We start from the raw sequence: 9,566 nt of genomic DNA on the forward strand, positions 1-9,566 counted from the left end.
ACCAACTCAATATTAATGCAAGCTTCAAAGGCTCCCACACTAAATTTCTCTAGCTGACAAAAACAAAAAGATAGGCTCACCTACCATAGTGATCTTGCAATCTCATACCTTAATAGCATGCTTCCTCTTTGGGAAGTGCATTTCTCTATTCTTCTCCCTCTCTGTCTTCAGTGATTGCTGTAAAACACAATTGAGTAACCTCTATCAGGACAGATTCAGGGCACCATGAAATGTAGCACATTCACAATAATATATGACTGACAACAAAAGGCGAGATATGCATGGAACAGGATGAAGGAAAATGTATAAAAGATAATACAAAGGGCAACTATGAAAATGAGAGAAAAAAAAAATAGAAATATATTACATGGACTGAGCTAATTATATCCAGATGCAAATCTATTCGTCTAAAAATAAAAGAAAATTGAAAGTAAAGTTCATGTCCAATATCCACAAAACCATCAAGCAAAATGCATAAAAGTTCATATGGAGAAATATGTTACACCCAAATCTCAACCAGATTACACGCATAATCATACAAATTCAAATGCCAAGGGCCTGTTTGAGTGCCACTTTAAAATGAGTGCATACCACTTTAAAAGATAATTTAAACACTGGTAAGAAAAGACTTGAATCTACTGAACATGTCATTATATTGCTTTCTTATGCCTAAGATTGAAATTTTTTGAGACTGAAAGTGATTTCAAATTTCAATGCTTACGTAACATTCAGAAATTATTATTTTTAATTGAATAGGTGAAAACATTGCCTCAATTGGTTGCTGTTAGAAATGAGTCATTAGTTGGTGAACTCAAAGAGGCTTTGGCTGATGCTGAGCACAGGCCTGAGATCATTCCTGGAGAGGAAGTTGTCATAGAGGTCTGCCACATTGTCTAGTTTCTTTTCTATTTATGGTTAGTGGCAATTTCATTCTTTAATGTAGCTTTAAAAATTTTCAGGTTGCTCGCCACCCAGATGTTGTCACAGTTGTCACATGAATAGTAGGCTGTGCAGGTATGAAGGTAAAAGCAGGAGTCCTTTTGATTAATCATCATAAAATTCCCTTACAGATAACACAATTTATTTTTGCACCATAGATTATGCATCTTGGTATATGTCCTGATTTGAAAAGTCATCTTATACACCAAAATTAATACCAAGCTGGCTGAGTATTCACCTCTTTCTTTTCTCAAAGCCTACCATGGCTGCAATAGAGGCAGGAAAAGACATAGAATTGGCGAATAAAGAGACCCTGATTGCTGGAGGTCCTTTTGTACTTCCTCTGGCGCACAAGTAAAAGGTAAAAATACTTCCTGCATATTCAGAACATTTTGTTATATTTCAGGTATATAAGCTTATTGTTAGGAAGTCACCATATGCCATTCAGAACATTCTGCAGATTCACCATCTGCTTAGAGTTAGAAGCTTATGTCTTTTGTAACCAACAGGTTCTCTGTCCAATATCAGGAAGTGTTAGTTACAGCGATTCACAATATCAAAGCAACTATAACCCCATAATCCATGATGAATTATTTAACTAAATAATAGGGTGTTGTTGGATGCAACCAATTATGGCAATATGCTCCAGCAAAACAAGCCTCCAATAAGAATGTTCCTTCAGAAAAAGGAAATTCATATTTCAATATAAAATTCAGCGCGTGTTAATTTAGAAAAGAAAAGAAAAGGAGTTGAGCTGATATTACATGACCCTCACCAGTGTTTACTCAATCCCCAATTGAGGCCTTATTTTCTAGTAATAGATAATCCACTTGTACTTTTTTTCCCGGAAAGGTGGGAGCACACAAAAATATAGGTCCTCATCTATCCTATAAGCGCAAGCAAAAACAGAACGGAAACAAAGCCACGGCTTGAGAGGCAAACATGACAGCAGATTCTCTTGTGAAAGATGGCACATGCAGGAACAGTTTATTGGTGTTAGATCAGAGATGATCTTCATCCCGATTTTTCTTTTTTATTTGTGTTGCAGCCCCTCACTGCTTTCACTGTTATTGTTGTCAATTTTGCCTGTTCCATTGTTATTTTTCTTTCTTTCTTTCTTAAGTTCAGATTGTGCATCCTGCATTTTAGAGAATAAAGAAGTGGACCTAGGGAGGTTTCAATGGTAGGCATTTCCCTACATACTTTTTCTTATCTTGTGGCCAACTTGAGTTTTTAGGAAAAAGAAACATAGCAATTGAGAGCAGGAACCTAATATCAATGCGTAGCAGTGTTTTTGTTCAAAAACCTTAAATTAAAGCTTGGAAGTTAAAATATGTTTAGTTGTCTCCCAATGCAAGAAAACAAAAGGGACTTGTCAATCTAGAAACTGTTACCATGTCAAACAACCATTTACTCTAAAAGCTTAAGCTGTCAAAGTGTGGTGTATCAATGTATATCAAGGGACTTTATGACTCCAACACCTAAAACATCTTATTGACAAACAGTTTCTAGATTGACAAGTCCTAGATGCTTCCATGCCTGAAAACAAGTTGACGAGAAAAAAAAAAAAATCATTTTTCTAAAACAATGCTGGTAAATTGAAGTTTTAGTCATGGCAAAAATCAGACACCTATATATGCGCATCGCATTCTCTGGAATAAAAATCATTCTTCTCAATGAAAACTTTCAAGAATTCATAACCAAATTCAGGACTTTTGGGATCAGTTGGCTGATATGCGATTAGAGAATCTGATGGAATGGGCTTCCTACAACATAGACAACAACCCTTACCAGGATCAACAGATGATGGTGATCTTCTACTTCTCTATAGCTTCTTGCATTTCCTGAAAGGAAACAGAACCACCAGACCTGTCTTTTTAATCTTCTTCTTATATCCTTTTTGCTTCTTACCAGGATCAGCAGATGATGGTTCACAACTTCCACATTGATTGGTTTCCAACACTAACCCGAGACAACTAATGCAACACTATGTGGCCATGATCATCAAAGAAACTTCAAAGAAATCAAAATCTACTTAGGAGACCCTACTTGCAGCACATATATAACAAGGCACGCACGCAAGAAGTAAGAGGAATATTTGTCAAACGTACTTGAAATTTATCTTTTTCCTTAAGATCCTTCTCAAAATTTTTCATTGACACAGATAGTCTTCCAAGCTATGCGAGCTAAGAGAAGATAAGAAATCAATTTATATTTTAGGACCAGATAATTCATATTATGTAATAACCTAAAGCATAGAGTACCGGTATTATTTATAAAAATAAAAATAAAAAAGGAAAAATAGCAATAAAAGAACAAACCTTGATCACGGTTGTGCAGGTTGAGCAAAGATTCCTCCAGTTTACTATCTTTTATGATCTTCCATAGCTGATTAGTGCAAGTTCCTTTGAGATGCAAAGATTGCCAATGCCTAGCCCACCAGATTGCATAGGTTGACAAAGCTGATTCCATTTCAATGGATCTAGCATTCTAATCACCCCATTCAATCTGAGAAATCAAGCATTATCAAGAGGATGGAAGGTTGGAGAGGAGAGGAAGTAACCTAGATCTGAGCATATTATCAGTGGAATCGGATTCCATGGCTGCCTGAAGCGAAAACCACTCGACAACTAGTGTTCGAAGAAGCGGGAAGAAATTGCGCCCAAATGGATCGTTTTCAAGATTGTCGCCTTCATCAATGAAAATAAAAGATCCCTGGAAATAAAAGATCGTTTTCAAGAAGCAAATAAAAGCCAAATCCATACGTATGAATATGCTTTAAACGCCACTTAAAATCATGAAGATCCCTGGCAGCCAACTCCTGAGTTGGCATTTGCTGGGACATGTCCTAAACAAATGAAATTGCATAATAACCACAGTAAGGGAGGAAAAAAAAAGGATACTGATGCAACCCTAATAACCAATAGAAAGTGAAAATACAAGAAATGCTGGGACATGTCCTAAACAAATGAAATTGCATAATAACCGCAGTATGGGGGAAAAAAAACAAGGATACTGATAGAACCCTAATAACCAATAGAAAGTGAAAATACAAGAAAAAACATAACCCACCAATAGAGGAAGACACTCAGTAGCATGTCTTCTAAGAATAGAGAACCGTATACCCTGGAGACTATGTAAGGCTTGGATCAAGACTCCTAGGTTCATTTTGCTATTGCAAAGATAGAAATTTAAAATAGGGCAAAAAACATACTTGGGTAAGAAATGATCCACCGTATTGGCGGCTTCTGATTGCGGCACTACTAATAAACAGATGGGGAAGAAACATTTAAAAAAAAAAAAAAATCAAAAACCTAATAGCACCGATACTAAACTCCACCGATTTTCAAAACTAGATATCAAAGCCCTAAGAAAACAAATTATGGTGAATCAAACTTACCTTCCATCAGTTGCGGGCCTTCGACAAAATCAGAATACAAGATAAGCATCTTGTCATCTTCCTGCTGCAGGGTTGCACTATATACTGTTTCCAATTGTGTGGTCCACCTAAAACACGAATGGGACTGATATTTGGACCAGGGGCCTAATGAGCACTCGGTTGTTAAGGTGGATTTCACATGAGCATCATCACGATGAAGCCAACCCACATGGCCGACCCCTGCTCCCTTGGCCAAGAAATACTAAGCGTTACAGTTGCATGAACCCTGCTCCCAGCCCCAACCATCATTGTTCAACGTAGACTTGAACCTAGCCTAGGCCCAGGAAAAGCCAAGTTCATTCAACCCGAGCTTGACCCTTTATTTTTTACCAAACCCTAGAAAATCACCTAAAAGCAATGCCACCTCGATTTGGAATTATTATAGCCCTCATATTGTTAAATGGGGTACAACTATTGTGGATAATATTCGGCTATTGACCTAAAATCTTTCTCATGAACTATTAGGGAAGTCAGAACTAATAACTCAAGCTCTTACCAAAGTCATACTACCCGAGCCTGACCCCTCTCCCCCCCCCCCCCACAAAAAAAAAAAAGGAAAAAAAAGAAATCAAGGATTGGCGTTAGTTTGGGCGTTAGTCTCGTAACAACATACACTGGTTTATTAAAAAATAGAATGTATCCACTCCAACTGTTGGACCACAGTTTAAGGTCGAGGGTGCCCTCACTGTCCATCTGCAGTTCATAGATATAAGAAATAATTCAGGTTAAGGCATCCACGTGCACATTAAAAAAATATATACCTGAAACCCAAGCATTCAAAATGAAATAATGAAATAATAATAAATAAATCCATGAGTGCATTTACTTACAGTTGAAGTCCCTTAGCTGATGACACCATGTTTGCAAGTTAGATCAAGAGGCCTTTCCAGCAATCGCAAATACTAGTGCAAAAACAAAAGAATGCATACGAAGAGATGGCATATAATGGTAAATACATAAAACCAAGCATTGTAAGGGTCAGAGACACTCATATCCACAACAGCACAATGTTTTATATTCATCCATCAAATCACACACCTTGCATGTTTTATTTCTTACTCAATTTCTTTCTATCACTATGAATAGTTATTGTATGCCATTAAAACAAATGATACATGTCGTGTAATATGCAAATTCACATGATTCTTACCACACAAAAGAACCAACCGTTTAGTCTTCCAAGGCATTTAACAAAGGCTTAGAACACAACATATGGTATTTAAGTTGAAACACTTTGACGCCATCTTCACTTGCGCCAACAAATGAATGTGAAAATACTTTTAACTAGCAAAACAAGCCCAATAAATGAAGGCATTCTACAAATCTGGTACTGGGATCATAGTGAGACATAAGGGAGCATAGATGAGAAATTGGAGCAATTACTTAATAGCAATAGCAGGAGCGTCATCACCCTAGGTAGAAATTTTCTATGAAAGGATCGCCCAAACAATCTATATCAATGATCAAACTTTTTCTATTAAAGGATTGCCCAAATAAAGTTTTTTTTCGAGGGATGGGAAATTGAAGATAGGACCATATACGATAAAACCTTCTTCTGATGTTTAAAGATATTCTAACTAGGTCAATCGCTACGATAAAGGAAGCACGTCATACCACATAACCCGAAATGTGTATGCACATCCAACACAAGTCTCTATTCCAAGGTATGCATTATAATATTTTCATGCCTACTTAACCATATCCCGCAAACGGGGTGTTTGTTAGTGGAGTTTCAGATACACCAATTCTTTCATAGATTACTCTCAACACTTGATAGGATAAAGATTCACGAACAAAAATGAATGGAATGCCTTTTGCTTAAGGACTTCTAATAGAGAAACTTCCAAAGGAGTATAGAAAAAGCAACCTTTTGGAACTAGACATCCTTATGGTTAATTGAATAATAAAAATAACAACATTACAATGTGAAATAACCAAAACTCCATTCGAGTTCAATAGTTTCAAAAGTAAGATACTCTCTAAGCTATCTTGAGAGTAATGCTCTATGTAAACTATAGCATTTGAAAACACTCCAGAAGTGTTAAAGGCTCCAACAGTGTTATTTCTTCTCTCAATTTGTCTCAGACAAGCAAAGACAATACATATCAATTGCTTAGAGATAAATTATAGAAGGAGCAATTGTTGAAGATGCCATATGATCATGAATGGGTGATCGTAGTTGTGATGATAGTTTCACAGGAATTATGAGCACAAAAGGGCCCGAAAATGAAAAAGAAAATTACCCTAATTCAAAAAACAAGCTATTACTAAATAAAAGTGCCACCATTTGTATAAAAAGTTTATGCAGCAAGGTGACAGTATGGAAGTTAGAGTAATTGATCTGTAAGCAATTTTTGAATAAGGGTAATCCACAGGGAGGAGAATCAAACTTCGAGTAAACAATTTTTATACAAGGTCATATCGTTTACCCATATGAGGACTTCGATACTAGCAAGGTTTTAACTAATTTGATCTAAATTTACTCATAGAACTCTAGAGTTTAACATTTAATCCACTATTGATAGATACCACAATCCTCTTACTTGAATTCTAAATTTTTTCCCCTAGCCACTTTGACAATAGAAAGTATAGATTGGAATATAAGGATCAAAGGCTTTGATGAATTGATTTTATTTTAGCGTAGATCGTCCTTTGGTATTCTTCTTGTCAATTTATTTCTTAATCATTAAAATTTTCCTTGTGTTTGATTCTGGGATGATGCATAAAATTTGTCTATTTTAAAGATCGACAGTTATTACTTTGATTCCACGGCTAATCAACCCTTGTGTAAATTGGTGTGAGATTATTCCTATTAAAGATAGTCCAATAAAAAATAAGTCATGTGCACATTCATGGGACCTTACCCCATCATTTAGGACAAACCAAAACCTGAAAATGATCACAGGAAATGAGTGCAGTGATAAGAGGCAAGGCAGGATTTCTAATTTGAATAGGGGATGTAGATGAACTTTTTGGTTGAGCGAACAACTTAAAAGCAATCAGAGTTGGTCAACCAACACCCAATGATAAACCCCTTCGGGGGTTCGGGCTAGCCTGGCCCCTGATAGCTATATATTGAAGTTTGGGCCGAAGGCTTTGACTAGAAACGTCATGACGTTCATGTAATTCTGCTGGTCTAGGAGTAGCTCCCATGCTTCGGGAATCGCCACCGCAAAATACAACGACCTAATCAAGAGAGCTAGAAACCAGGTCCGCCCGGAGTGCGCTATAGTGCGCCCTACTAGATTGGGGCTCTGTTTTTCAACAGATATGACATCTCCCTATTAGTGACAGCGTGCATTGGAACTCACTAATAGGAAGGGAGAGAAAAACAAAGCAATGCCAACAACGGCGTCAATCCGTTATTCATCAACAGACGAAGCTCTCATTCAGTCGTTAAGCATTACTAGCTTACCCCTATAAGGGCAGTATGAAGTTTGAAAGGAACGGATGTGCGTAGGCTTAATAGTGAACGCAGAATTGAGGTTTCAAGAGTCTCCAGATGTGAGGATTTAAAAAAAAAAAAAAAATCATCTAGTAATCCACGAGGAGGGAAATCGAACTCATGTCCGTGAGGAGCAAACCCACGACCAAAATCGTTCACCCAAACTCATGATGGGTAATCCACGGGAAAGGGAATCGAATTCGTGTCTGTGGGGAGCAAACTCACGACCAAAGTCATTCTCCCGAATTCGTGTCTGTGGGGAGCAAACCCACGACCAAAGTCATTCTCCCAAACTCGTGACCGGTAACCCATGGAGAGGGGAAACAAACTCATGTCTGTGGGGAGCTAACATCGAGTAATCCACAAGGAGGGAAATCGAACTCATGTCTGTGAGGAGCAAACCCACGACCAAAGTCATTCACCCAAACTCATGATGGGTAATCCACGGAAAAGGGAATCGAACTCGTGTCTGTGGGGAGTAAACCCACGACCAAAGTCATTCTCCCGAACTCGTGTCTGTGGGGAGCAAACCCACGACCAAAGTCGTTCTCCCAAACTCATGACTGGTAACCCACAGAGCGGGGAAACGAACTCATGTTTGTGGGGAGCAAACCCAAGACCAAAGCCATTCGCCCAAACTCGTGACGGGTTTTGGGAAGTTTTTTTTTTTTTTTTTAAAGATTCCCGTCCCTTTAAGGTGAGACCATTCCCTACAGATACACACAATCACCCACAAACCACGTGCATCGGAAAATCCACGGGGAGAAAATCGAACTTAGTCGTTAAGCGTCATGAACATACGCCTATAGGGACAGGATCACGCTTGAAAGGAAGGGATAGGCGTACGCTTAATACTGAACACTGAAATTGAATGTTAAAATTTCAAGAATATCCAAATGTGACGATTAAAAACAAAAACTTTTCATGATACATAGGGTGAAGAACAAGGTAAGGAGTCGAGTCGGACCAAGATGGGGCTGGCCCGACTCACCTAACTCGGTACCAAGTCTAGCCTGGACTAATCCAAACCGAGTTTGACCCGGTCACAGGTACCGAGTCGAGTCAAGTCAAGTCAGCACCGCGTCGGGTCGGGTGTAGTGGGTCTCCAGATGTGGGGATTAAAAAATAAAATAAAATTCCCCAGTTACACCACGTGCATCGAGTAATCCACGAGGAGGGGAATCGAACTTGACCAGAGTCGTTCACCCAAACTCATAACAGGTAATCCATAGGGAGGAGAATCAAACTCGTGTCTGTGAGGAGCACACCCACGACCAAAGTCGTTCACCCCAACTCGGGATAGGTAATCCACGAGGGGAATCACACTCGTGTCTATGGGGAGCAAACCCACGACCAAAATCATTCACCCAAACTCGTAACAGGTTTTGGGAAGGTTTTTTTTTTTTATAACGACAGGGTGTCTCTGTCCCCTTAAGGCGAGACCATTCCCTACAAATGCCCACACAACCACCCGCAAACCACGTGCATTAGAAAATCCACGGGGAGGGAAATGAGCTCAGTCATTAAGCGTCATGAGCATACACCTATAGGAGCAGGATCAAGCTTGAAAGGAACGGACAGGCATAAGCTTACTAGTGAACACTGAAATTGAGGGTTAAAATTTCAGGAATATCGAGATGCGAGGATTAAAAACAAAAACTTCCCTAATGCACAGCGTGTTGAACAGAGCAACGAGTCGAGTCGGACCAGGTTAGGGTTGATCCGACTTAACCCGGTTTTGAA

At 38.7% G+C, this 9,566-nt stretch overlaps 1 pseudogene; it reads left to right on the forward strand.

The window, feature by feature from the left end:
- Positions 1-291: 291 nt before the first annotated feature.
- On the forward strand, positions 292-2,919 carry LOC131230473 (1-deoxy-D-xylulose 5-phosphate reductoisomerase, chloroplastic-like; annotated as a pseudogene).
- Positions 2,920-9,566: the final 6,647 nt, after the last annotated feature.

Source organism: Magnolia sinica, chromosome 17 (genome assembly GCF_029962835.1).
Source record: "Magnolia sinica isolate HGM2019 chromosome 17, MsV1, whole genome shotgun sequence".
Classification (NCBI taxonomy): domain Eukaryota; kingdom Viridiplantae; phylum Streptophyta; class Magnoliopsida; order Magnoliales; family Magnoliaceae; genus Magnolia; species Magnolia sinica.